General features: G+C 41.3%; 1 protein-coding gene and 1 long non-coding RNA gene across 2 annotated transcripts in view; one reads left to right on the top strand and one right to left on the bottom strand.

The window, feature by feature from the left end:
- Positions 1-13,984, bottom strand: part of LOC136848013 (uncharacterized) — a 98,703-nt gene that overhangs the window by 71,550 nt on the left and 13,169 nt on the right. The gene's annotated exons all lie outside the window — the stretch shown is intronic.
- On the top strand, positions 1,441-3,600 carry LOC136847963 (uncharacterized). Its single transcript, XR_010855883.1, has 3 exons — positions 1,441-2,767; positions 2,848-2,973; positions 3,025-3,600. It is a non-coding gene; the product is annotated as an uncharacterized lncRNA (long non-coding RNA).

The following is a 13,984-nucleotide window of genomic DNA, read 5'->3' on the forward strand; positions in this document are numbered from 1 at the left end:
CTTTTTGAGCTTCCGCCTCACTGTCCGGACATTCAGAGTGGGCTCTGTTGAGGGCGCCTTTGTGCTCTGGAACAGTCTTTTAGGGAGGAGGATATCTCCTCCATGGTCAATTTCGTGTAGCCGTTGTCAGCAGTAGTGTCACAACAAGCTATGATTAGTGTGACTGCTCTGGGTTCAGGGGATGTGGCCAGTATAACGAACTTGTTGCTTCTAACTCATGTCTCCAGTGTCGGCAGTTATGCATCGTCGAGGGTATAAAATGTTGAAGTAGAGGTGTTCCTGCCCAGCAGGGAACAGCCGGTACACACTTGGAGAAGCCTCTTGGGAGAATTAATGTCTCTCTCTCTCTCTCTCTCTCTCTCTCTCTCTCTCTCTCTCTCTCTCTCTCTCTCTCTCTCTCTCTCTCACTTAAATTCCAGGGTCTTGTCTCCCCAAATGTTTTCTCTTCTGGTATGTCTCAGGAATCACTGGGACTTCCACATCGAGATTGCAGGTATAATCTGGAATGATTCTTGCTTGTCAGATCTTCTGTGATAGTCAGAAGAAGCGCATCTGACATCCGGAAGATCTTTAGTCTCCCCTCTTCCCGGCGTTTTTCAGTCCTAGTGCACAACACAGTAGTGGGTCTGTTTTGCAACATCATAACTGCCTCGTCATATCTGAGAATTCGGGAGGAACAAGATTATTAGAATTTAGAGGTGTATGCTTTCCGCCTTTCGGTGTCATTCATCAGGTAATCAGGAATTGCGGGAGTGTCAAGTCGTCTATGACTCTAGCTCCTTGCTGGCCCTAACGCCCTCGGTTCCGGAATTCCGAATGCTCCTTACAGAAGTTCCGATGTTCTTCTTCAAGCGGAAGATCTTTTAGACAACCGCATTTCCACCATGTATCATCCAAACTCTTGCGTGATGAACCTAGTTGTGGGCGACTGCCGAGAGAACAGCTAGACAGTCCAGACACTCTTAAGCTATGTCAAGGCAGTGTTTCTTTCAGCTTGAGAAAGTCAACCCGTAAGCTTGCCAGGTCAGCTTGTCATGGAGAAGTCTGTGTCGTAAGGAAGGTCATTCCATCTTTAGGCCTGCCATAACCGAAATAGCTGGTTTTCTCTTATTCCTTTGGAAAGTCAAGATTCTTCGATTTTCGATTATTGCTGGCTGCCGCTCAGCACTTAGCAGTACATTTTTCCATCTTCCTGAAAATTTCTAGTAGTAAGATCCTCGATTTATTACGTTCCCGTAAATTTAATGTCCGGTCTTGCTGACTCGGGCTCCCTCGTGAGATTTGTCGGAAGTTCTAATGTTAACTGATTAGGTGTTTTCTTTCTTTCGGCTTTAGCTGCAGATAAAAAGGTGGGCAAGCTTCAGGAAGAAGGCTGGTTTCTTAGGCGGGAAATGATTAGTATTTCTCCTCTTCCGGAAGTCGTGGCGAAAACAAGGTCGGAGGCTAAACTCTGCTTCGTTCGTTTAAGGTTCTTTATCTGCAAGTGTTCGGTTCTGGCATCAGTGGGGATGTCTTTATGTCGGGTGCGAATATTGGTCTATTTATCAAGGTTGAGAAATTCCATCCGCTTCTGTGTACACTTCTTGCCTCACCGCGGAATACTTCCCGTCCGCTGTCAAGGATGTGATTAGTTACTTTCGGAGAAAGGGTTCCTGGTTCATAAGCGCTCACTCCACAAACACAGTTGCGGGCACACTTCAAGATTCTTGTGTGGTGCGAGCTTTATGCCCTTGAACACAATTTAATTTGACGTGACATTATTGAGCATTTAACAGTTTTCGTTACCGCACAGTATTTGGAGTATGTCCACTTCATCTTCTTTTCTTGGAATGGTTCAGAGTCTTCTACTCTGGGGTATACTTGCGAGTCCGTCTGTGTTTTCTTCCTTTGCTTAAGAGGCGTTCAATTCTCCCCACCGCGTATAGCGGCGAATTCTCCTATCTAGGGTTCGTTCAATTAGCTGAGGTGGTATTCTCTTGTGCGAAGACTCGGAAGGTTATTCTCTTAGTCCACGTTTAACGGCGAAGTCTATTATCTAGGGTGCGTTCATTTAGCTAAGGTAGTATTTACTTAGTGCGGTGATCATTAGGTTAACCAGAAAGAGGAATTACTTTTAGGCTTTAGAATCTTAAGCAACAGTGATAGTATAATCATATGAACTTAAGTTTAGTACGTCTTAAGTATCCTAGTCTTTGATAGTTTTCCTACGAGAGTCCAAAGAGGTGCTCTCGTAGGCTAGCCTAGGTTGTTTCGTCGGCGATGGGATACTTCTTTGCTCGTCGGCCTTTGCCGCAACCTGCAGGACGGAGGGTCATCGGCTCGGCACACTACCCCATTCCCTCCTTATTGGATGGGATCTGAATAGCCACTTGGGAGATTCATCGTTCTCCTTTTTACATGAAAGTTATTCTTTTAGTCCGTGTATAGTGGCTAACCCTTCTATCGTGGGCGCGTTCATTTAGCTAAGGGGGTACTCTCTTAGTGCGGAGGTTCTTAGAAGCGGCCACTTGGAAGCTGGTGTCGGTTTTCACGACTTTCTACCTCAGACATTCAGTTTCTTCGAAGAAGAAGAGTTTCTCGCTTGGTCTCTTTGTGACGACAAGCTCGATCTTATAATTACGTAGTAATGTTAAGGGTGGGAGCAACTCTAGGTAATGAATGCAGTCTGAGGAACTTTAGAATTTTGGATTCTCTGTTAGTCGGGGTTCGTAGTGAGAGGATTAAGTTTGACGTTAGTACTGTGAAGTTAGGAAGATCCAGTGGACAGGTTCCCAGCCCGAGAAGAACCCTAAAAGAGTTCAGAGGCCTGGTTAAACAAATCATTTATAACTAACTAACAGTGGACAGGTTTGGTTTCTTCAACTTCTGCGCAGACATTGGCAGCAATGGGCGGCAAAGAACTTGAAGATCCTGCACACCCAACTTCTTCGTACCCCTCCATACATGAGAGTGCTTTGATAAGCCACATGGGAGGTTCATCGTACCCCTCCATACACGAGAGTGCTTTGATTAGCCACATGGGAGGTTCGTCGTTCTCCACTAATCATGGGAGGCTGTGATTAGCCACATGGTAAGTTGGTTTTATTTATTTTGGCTACACTCTATCCATGAGGAGGTTTGAATACCACGAGAGGTAGCTCAACTCAGACAGTACCTAGACATGAGACTGACGTCGGGGGTACTCTCTCTACAAACATTCTCACCTGCCGAATGGGATAACCAGGTGAGGATGTATTCATTTATACAAAGTAGGCGAATAATGAGTTACCTGCTTTCCCTGTTGCAAGGTCGGGCTGAATTAGATTGATCCCACCTCCTTAAAAATGTTGTTAATCGGGCTAATTCAGGTGTTCAGGGAGTGTATTGCAATATGAAGTTTTCATAATAAAACTAATATTGTAATACTTACCTGAACACCTGAATGATTCCCACCCTCCTCCTCACTTCAATTTGATTAGTGAACAATGCAATTGAGGATCTCGGCCTCACTCGGCTGGGACTGGCAGCAGTGTTGCCAACGGTACTTCAGGTAACTCATTTGACAGATTTTCCTGTAAGCGTTGGTAACGCTGACGGTTAATTACCCACTTAGTGGGTAAAAGCTATGGGGATGTAGTTCGGGCTGGTCAGGTGACCAGGGCTAATTCAGGTGTTCAGGTAAGTATTACAATATTAGTTTTATTATGAAAACTTCATATTACCCTCTAATTCAAGCCCTGCAATAGGCAACTTATTACACTTCCTAACTAATTCTTCTCTAAGAAACACTTTTGCGTCTGCCAAAATTTCATCCTCATCCTGTTTAGCCTCCACCAAACTAATATCCCAGTCTATGCAATCCCCTGATACCTAACAAACACGAGAACATCTGAATCATAACAACAACTATTAAGGGCATCAGTTACAACATTATGTCTACCTTCAGTATATCTAAGCTTGACATCAGAATCCCTAATTGTCAAGAACCACCTAGCTCTCTTAGGAGAAAGATCCGGCTTATTAAAAAGGTCCAACAATGGCTTATCTGTAAGAACCTCAGCTTCGTTGCCCAACAATAACATCTTAAAATGAACCATACTAGAAACCACCACAAACTCTTCTTTGTCCGTTGTGCATATAGACATCTCATTACTCCTTCACATCTTAAACTTCATACTGTTGAATGCGTTAGGATGCACTTTACCCTTAAATTTCTGCATAAGGCAAGCTCCTATGCCCTCGTGACTGGCATCTGTCACTGACGTGAAAGGTTGCTTGAAATCTGGAGACTTCAGCACCGGGGGACTCATTAAAGCCTCTTTAATTTTCTGAAAGGCCAATTGTTGCCTCTCACCCCACACAAACTGCACATCATCCCTCAACATGTCTGTCAATGGAGACGATACGTGGAAAAACCTTTCGTAAATCTCTGGAAAAATCCCGCCATGCCCAAGATAGAACAAATCTGCTTCTTATTTTTAGTAGGAAAATCCATGATCGCCCTAACCTTGTCCCCATTTACCCTGACACCTTCCTCAGATATAAAATGACCCAAATATACAATCTGCTTCTTCAAGAAATCACACTTGACTAATTTAATCCTCAAACCCACTAATCTAAGTCTTCTAAGAACCTCCCCAAGTACCTCTAAATGTTCCTTTATAGAATCAGTGACAATCAAGATGCCGTCCATGTACACATCAACATACTTCCATAACAAACCATGGAAAACTGTATTTACCAATCTCGTAAAAGTCATACGGCTGCCCTAAAAACTAAACGGCATCCACGTTAAACTCATAATGTCCCTTTGGCAAAGAAAAAGTAGTATACTTGCGACTCATCTCATTAAGGGGAACTTGCAAAAACCCCTGCATCAGATCAGTTGAAGAGTAGATATTTTTACCCCCGATTTCTACAAACAAATCCAGCAAACGTGCCACAGGATAGAGGTCCGGGATCGACTTATCATTCAACTTACGAAAATCCACACACACATGTACTGAGCCATCCTTCTTAGGCACAGCTGACAATGGAAAATCAAAAGGTGAGAGACTGGGCCTAATTATACCTTCCTCTTCCCACTTATTGACCTCTTGCTCTACCTGTTCCCTAATCTTGACAGGAATCCTATATGAAGGGACAAAAATAGGCTTAGTCTCATCTTCCAAACGAACCTTGTGCTCTTAACACATTAGTTAACCCCAGCCTATCCTCTTTAAGAGTGACAATATCTGCAAACTCAGGCAAAACGTTTTCCACCCCATCTATATACTCTTTATAATCAGCATTAGCCAAATGATCCCTAAAAACTTGTCTCCTAGCCTGTAATTCTGCCTCTGACAATTTATTGTCATTCCTTACACAATAGCAACCGAATTATTGTCACCAACCCAGTCTTCAAAATCTACCACGCATGTATCCTTCTGATATCTTCGAACTGAATCGTTACAGTTTAGTAATTCCACCCAAGTAACCCCTGCATCAGACACATTGCTTATGGAAACTGTACTCAGTACACCCTTGAGCTTCTCGTTACCCTCACTCACACACCTGTCTGGGTATTTTCACATCTTTCACTCGGACTTTTACCAGAGTAACCACACCTGGGCCCAAAACCACTACTTCTGATAAAATACCTTTATAACACTTCTTCCCCTCAGAAACATATTCAGTATCACCCCGTAAATCGTTATCAACACCCGATTTTTATCATGATCCCCTTTAATCTCATCAGTATACTCATAAGGGACAAAGACCCCAGGTACCCCAACAGTTATACAGCCTACCCCCATATGAAGCGAGATTCTGTTTTGCTGGCATGCTGGATGACCCAATAACAATGTATTCCCCAAAGCAGCCCCTCATAAAACCAAAAGAGGCTCTATAAAAACTTTACTTCTCAAGGCCAAACAAATGTCTGTACAACCCAAAAACACTCAACCTATTTGCTTGAACATCACATACGTCTCTTTAGTAGGCAACAGCGATCGGAAAACATCGATTGATATAAATCATAATTCATCAGATTAACAGACACACCAGTATCAGTAAATACCGAGACATCGACACCATGCACAAACCCTTTCACAATTGGCTTCGGCTCTAAGGGCTCAGTTGGAAGTCCTATATCACAAGAAACACTCATCACCTTTTCCCCTTTAAGTAACTGGCCTCCCAAAAATTTTTGCCCATCACTAGATCCCCCTGAAAAACCCCCTTGAGGAGCTTTCTTACCTAAGTTACCAAAACTGAAATGCAAGTCTAACATTATCCCAATTAAGAGATGGACAAGACTGCCAAGGGTGATCAAAACTTACAACTGCCACAATAATTGACTCGGCAAAACCTCTCAGTGTGTACGTGCATACTACAATTAAAACAACAAAGCTGTGCATCTGAGAACTCAACTCAACCATTGACTTTTGGCCCTTCAGATTCCGGGCTTTAACAAAACCCCTTAAACTGCGAACCGAATCTCCGCACCCCACAGCACCAACGGCTGTTCTAGGAAATTCCTGGAGAGCCGACCAAGCCTTGCACCTGGCGAATTGATGGCTGCAACAATGATCGCCTAAATCACCTTTATTAAAATCTAAAATAGCCTTAGCTTCCCTGAGTGTCACTATGTCATCTTTAATCCCCTTAGCATTTAGAAAATTGTTAACACTCTCAATAAAAAACTGCACTGGTTGAGAAAGAACCCCGTCCACGAACCCTTGGCATGGACGAACTCCTGATGGGACCGTTGTGATTCTATGAAGCAAAGTCTGATCATTGCCCCCTCCAGCCATTTTCCCAAATCATGAGGAAGGAAATGCGCTCCTCAAAAAAAAAAAAAAAGGATTCTCTCCAAAAATCCCACATAGGAAGATCCTCACAATATTAACATCCCTTTATTCCAACAATTAACCCCCAAAAATCAAAAGGGAGTACTATTTAAACCCGCAATTAATTCATAACCCGACAGGGAAAAAACACATAGATGGGCCACTCACACAGCTGACTGCAAAGTAGATCAAGATGAACATCAAGTCTTCAAGGACGAACAAAAAAAACATAGTTGACCCTCCACGAAAGAACAAGCAACTCTACCCTCAAGTCAAGAAATCGGGACTTGAGCAAACGGAAGAGGGATAAGACAGACAGAGAAGAGAAAACATTTGTTCCCTTCCCCTATGAAACCAGAAGTTTGGCCCCCTACACCCAACAGCACCTCACCTTGCAAGACCAAACAGAAAAATCGCTGAGTGCAAAACCTCTGAGACACATCCGCTTCAACCTCGGTTGCCAAGGTGAAAATAGCAGAGTAAGCTCACATCCCCAGCTCTGGCCCCAGTTACAACACCCCCTTACACACGCGCACATAAGTAACCAAAATAAAACACGCATGTATGTAACCAAAAAAAAAGTTTAAAATCTAAGAAATGTTTACCCAATAGCGCAAGAAACATTCATCCCCAATAACACAACTGTCAAGCAATTATCAGCACAATAACCCAAGTTCCTCAAAAATAATTAAACTATTAAAACAAAGTATTCCGTAATCCCCAATTAGTTCCTAATCACCAATGCGAACTGCCGATCGCAGAAAAAAGTACAAGTTGCGCCCACTCAGACTACTCCAGTCTACCCCCCACATACATAGAAAACAGGCTGTATAGAGAATGGGAGGAAGCAGGAAATCTCCTCCTAGCTTCTACATCACTGGTACATCACTAGCAACAATGCCCGAGATAAGTGCAACGCCATCAGAAAACACAACTCACCCATAATCTGGCTTATTCCCCACTAAGCCCTTATTACAACCAACTGAAAAGAGAACACTTATGTAATGATATCCCCCCCTTCTTCGTCCACCACCTGCACTGCAAAAGAATCCAGAAACAATTCCTAACCTGAGAGAAATACACACACCACACACGTCTTTCAACCCATAAACACACCTACTTATCACACAAGACCATTAGCAACGGACGATGAATCACACCTCTTCTCCCAGCCGAACCAAAAATCCTAGGTCATCAAATCACCACTCTTACCAACCCCGACATCACAACGATTCTCAAGACGCCCTATCAGGTCCTATAAAAACCAAATTTTCTTGTCACCAGTCCCTCCAGAGGCACGTCAAAAGTCAAAAAAAGGTCAACAGCCGCCAACTACCATGCCCTATTATACAAGGTCAGATAGGGTCATAACCTCCTTCCACACCTGTTTTTAGAACAATGTCATATCATTTTATATCTCAAAGATTGTCCGGTAACAATGGCCATTACTGGGTCAGCACATTCTCTCTCTCTCTCTCTCTCTCTTCTCTCTCTCTCTCTCTCTCTTGTCATCCAAGTTACTAACTGAACTAAGGAGTTTCAACAAAAACATGTCTACGAATAAAATATAATTTATTCAGTAATCTAACATGGCAAGTGGTTTGAAATGAAATAAAAATGAAATGGGAATATCTATGTCCCAGATTGGTACCTTCAAAATAACCAAGTAAGATATCATGGTGTTATCAACTTCCACTAAATGAGTCTCAACAACATAAGAGTTAAAATAAGTCAGCATGACCGAAGTCATGATAAGTCAAATTCCCCTCCTTCTATTTGACATGTAATTCAGTACATCTGAGGAAACAAAGGGAAAACAGAACTCTAAAATATATGCACAGATTTCCGGCTGACTTAGATTGATGAAGTCATTGAGGGTCACAGCGGAGAACTATGAAGTAGCGATCCGTTTATTAAACAAATTATATGGTAATTCACAACAGACATTAACTCTGTTATTCAATCGCCTTGGGGGGTTTGCCTATCCGTACCTTTGAGCATGAAAGCCTCAAGAAGTTCCAAATTGAACTTGCTATTGTCTTGGAGCAAATTGGCAAACTTAGTCCCATGTTAGGCAGGCAAGGGATAGTACCTAGCTTAGTGAACAAGAAACTTGTTGCAGGGGGAGTCTGTCTGGAAGTTGTCAACTTTTTGCATAAGTCAGATTATTCAGTAACCGAGTTGTATGATGCTTTAGACTTTCACATTCGTACTTTGAGTGACGTAATTATGACACCATCGTCAAAATCCTCAAAGCCTGAGACTGAACAGCCATCAGCTGCTGCACGTGTCAAATCTTGCCCTCTTTTTCAGGTGTGTGTGCTGATTTGCCAGTCAGACACTTGCCGGATTGTTCTTGAAACTTTAAGTAATTGTACCGTTGTTTAATCCAACTTGATCGACACCAATCTTTGCTTTGAGTTGATGTGTATCATGTCAGGTAGCAGCACTACAATTGTAGGCTCGATCGAGTTACGATTTTAATGTTCTGTAGCAGAAATGAGGTAACCTTTTTGAATCTTGATTGCCAGTTCCCACATGTTCCAGAAATTCTTTCTTTGTTCATTGTCAGTGCATTTTAGTTATGAACCCAGCTAAATCTTGCATTAACGTAACATTGTTGTAAATTTGCGGTTAGCTGTAGTAACGTAAGTTCAATAGCTTGGGTGTTTTTCTGTTATAGTATATTTTTTGTAGTAAAACTTTTAAAAATTGAACTCGTTTGTGTAGCCACCACCTGTAGTGCTAGTTCAGAGCTGGAGTCTTTTTGACTGTGTATTAGGCCCAGAACAGCAGGCAAGAGCCAGGAAACTGAGTTATCATTGAGAAATTCTTGACCATGCTCTGGGCCTCACCCCACATAAATGTGCTATTACAGTTTATTCTTAATTGTGCTCCTTAGAGTGAAAGTGTGAACTTGTAAGTTTTATGTAAAGACTCATTCCTTGATTATACTGTTCCTCCTTAAGACATATAACGAAGCGTTCCTCTATATAAAATCTGACTAGGTTTCAGATGTGAAATACCTCACAGTATTTCTCTTTCAGGGTATAACCTGTATTGTCATTTTTACTCTTACTTTTTTTATTTCTTTTACTATTATCTCTGGGTATCCTTTTATTAGTCATGATACTGCCTTTGACGTGACTAATGTGTTATGCTATCATTTCTGTTTTTTCTTACTATGTTTTTTTTATAATGATCATTTGAAGTGATCCTCATTTTACTTAACATCTGTGTGTCAGTTAATCTGAGGAGTGATCATAGAGCAATTCCATCCATACTCTAGTTGTGAAAAGAAAAAAAAGTCTCAATCTGCAGTATAACAAAAAGTAAGTATGAAAACTGTTGGGTTAGCAATGAAACGACATCCTACAATGAGGTTTATTGTAAGAGACCAGAGAACCGACTGACTCACAACTGCGATTGCAGTCCCTTTTCAGTCAGCAGCACATTATCAAAACATATCATACTGTACATCCCCCTCCCAAGATTTTACACGGTAACAATTAAAGGGGCAAATGTCTCACTATACGAGTACTTAGAGAAAAAAGAAAAATTAATGAACTTTTCAACATCACAGCATACAGTTACATACACTGAGTATAATGTTCAATGGCATTAAAGTCAAATACACGTTAATATATATAAAAAAGAAAATAAGATTCACTCTTGACACATTGGGTACAACTAACAGAAAATAAGATTCTTTATTGACACAATTGTATATAATACTTGGAAACATTGATTAATATTAGCATCACATGAAGTCTTTGAGCCAGTTGGGTCTACCAGCAGCTCTTCTAGGCCTACTAATGACACTGGGCTCCTGATGGGAGTGTGTGACAGGCTCTAAGGGCGTAGGGCTCGTGGAGGTGCCAGGCTGGGGCACAGGTGTGCTAGGGGGCAGAGCGATGATTCTCAAGTGCCGTCTGTTCCCATAAGAGGGCCTACCATATTGAAGGTGGGGCCTGGTTCTGGTATTGTACCCGTTCTGTCCCACTGTTTAATAGCTTGTTCTGTATGCATACATGGGTATCTGGTTTGATGGGTGGCAGTCTCCTGGTGGTGTCAAGGGTGCACATAGCCTCCTGAGATTTGGCACTTGTAGTTCTCTTTCACGTATCATCTGTCTCCAGTACCTGTTTACCAACAGGTGTCTTTTAGCTGTAGGTACCCTGTCATGCAGCTGGTGACCCATTGCAAGCTGAGATGGCGACTTGTTGATCTTCCTGAGAGGCGTGTTGAGAGACAGGAGTATCGCCAGGGTCTTCTTACCTGACTCGAGGGCGCCGCCATTTGACGTGTTTTCTTGGAGTAGCCTCTTAGCCGATTTGACAGCTGCTTCAGCCCTGCTGTGGGACTCGTGGTAGTGGGTTGACATTAGATGGACCTTGACTCCCCATCTCCTGATGAAGGTCTCCATATATTGAAAGATAAATCGGTATAGATAGCTTTCGGGAACTTGTTCAGTTCCCCTTTTCAATCTGATGCTTTGATGCAGCACTCCAACCAAGTAAACATAAAAGGACTACATCAACACATGAGATTGAAAAGGGGAACCGAATAAGTTCCCGAAAGCTATCTATACTGTTGTACCTTCCATTGTTACTAATGTTTTCAATTCCCTAGCCAATCGTGTCCCTTCGCATTTTCTGAGTTTCCCCTTCTTTCCAACTACCTGCGCTGCCATCAAGGATCAACGTTTTGACCTGACCCACAGTGGCTTCTCTGCCTACTAACCCTTGACTCTCCCATCTAATTGTCATCCCATTGCCACCTCTTCCTCACAAACCTTTATCTGGCTGCCATTCAACCTTTCTAGGTACCTTGCTGGATTAACGACATGCCCTATTAAGCACTAGGTCTTTCGTAGGCTAACATGCAATATGTTATAAGGGAAGATCCGAAGAATGTTTAGGAAAGGATACGTTAAGCAAGTACATGGCACCACTGATAGGCTGGATATCTTGACCGGGTGTGGCACCTTGATATGCAGGAGAGTGGCACAGTTACTCTACAGTTGATAACACACAACTGGTACTCAAAACCACGGATCTACAAGAGCTGGAATGTTGAAAACATATGAATGGACTCGAGTAAAAATGACAACGAATTACGTAGGCAAAATATCAAAGAACTGATTATATAACCATTACTGTTAAAACACAGGTACACAAATAGGCATTAAATTATATCACTATTGATCACAATCTCCACCACAATCAAAATCACAGCACTCTCTGAGGGGGAGTAAAAGGGGTATGGATAAAGTTAGGTGAAGCTGACAAACAACTTCCAATCACATTACTTAGTCTGTGGACAAGACGTGAGGTTTTGTAGAGCCAGGTTTCTGCAGCAGTGAGTCAGCCGAGGCGTTGTCATTCAAGGTTCCCCACCATAGACCCTAGTGTGTAAAGATTGCAGTTTGTGGCGCTCTTCTCTAGTATTTGTGATCTTGACAGTGCCACGGAGCTCCATTGTTAACTCCTGTACATGTTTAGTGAATTATATATACTGTTTAGTGGACATCCTAAGTTTACCTCCAATCTTTAATTTATCGGTAAATTTTGAGTATTTTTCATACAACTTTTCTGTTCACTGAGCGCAGCCACCCTCAGTCAGGTGTAGTTATCAAAGGTCCTATTTAGAGCCATCTTTTATTGTGACGTTCGCTGCCGTGAGGATAAAAAGATGGCTCTAAATAGGACCTTTGATAACTACACCTGACTGAGGGTGGCTGCGCTCCAGTGAACAGAAAAGTTGTAAGTGAAAAATACTCAAAATTTACCGATAAATTAAAGATTGGAGGTAAACTTAGGGTGTCCACTAAACAGTATATATAATTCACTAAACATGTACAGGAGTTAACAATGGAGCTCCATGGCACTGTCAAGATAACAAATACTAGAGAAGAGCGCCACAAACTGCAATCTTTACACACTAGGGTCTATGGTGGGGAACCTTGAATGACAACGCCTCGGCTGACTCACTGCTGCAAAAAAACCTGGCTCTACAAAACCTCACGTCTTGTCCACAGACTAAGTAATGTGATTGGAAGTTGTTTGTCAGCTTTCACCTAACTTTATCCATACCCCTTCTACCCCCTCAGAGAGTGCTGTGATTTTTTTGATTGTGGTGGAGATTGTGATCATATAGTATATATATATATATATATATATATATATATATATATATATATATATATATATATATATATATATATATATATATATATATACATATATATACTGTATATATATATGTATATATATATATATATATATATATATATATATATATATATATATATATATATATATATATATATATATATATATATATATATATATATATATCCTGGCCACATTCTTCAGGTCTATGGAAATGCAATATGCATGTGAAATGAGTTCCGACCTCTCAGTTTCCTATTCCTTTGGACAAGATTGCACCAAAGTACTTTAAAAACTAAATAAAGAATGAAATGAACAACCCGGCCTTTTCCTCGCTGAGAAGAATCTGTTCAGCATTTAATAACTATGTTCGAGGGAAGTAAAACTAACATATTTTAGCTCATGCATCCATATATCTTTCGAAGTAAGATACTTTCATTGGAGTGGAAATGTATAAATCTTAAGTCGCGTATGTATTAAGCAGTTTTTGCTTTTTAGCTGTAATGTAGAACCTACTCATTGGAGACGCTTTCCACCGTAATCACTGAAAGTTCAAGCAGAGAATGAAATGAAAAATGGACCCCCTAAAATTGGCCCCCCCTTTCCCTCTACGAGCTGCAAATCCAGGTCAAGGGATAAACTCTCTCACACATCTCATTCAATTGATCTGGTGAATATGACCATTTGGTTTCATAGGCATTTAACCCAGAAAACTCCCATCTCATTGTAAATGTCAAGACGGGTGTATTTTAGCTCTTATTAAATTATTTGACTTACACACATACATACAAACACACAAAACACACAAACACACACACATATATATATATATGTGTGTGTGGGTGTGTGCGTGCATGTGATTTTGTGTATGTATGCATGTACGTATATGCATATATATGTATATATATTAATAACTTCTTGAATTATTTATTTGGTTTCTCTTATAACGTAAGTTAAATTTTCATTTTTGCAGAAGTCGCGAGAAATTGATCGTTGGTTCGT

The sequence above is a fragment of the Macrobrachium rosenbergii genome, chromosome 18 (genome assembly GCF_040412425.1).
Source record: "Macrobrachium rosenbergii isolate ZJJX-2024 chromosome 18, ASM4041242v1, whole genome shotgun sequence".
NCBI classification, from domain to species: Eukaryota; Metazoa; Arthropoda; class Malacostraca; order Decapoda; family Palaemonidae; genus Macrobrachium; species Macrobrachium rosenbergii.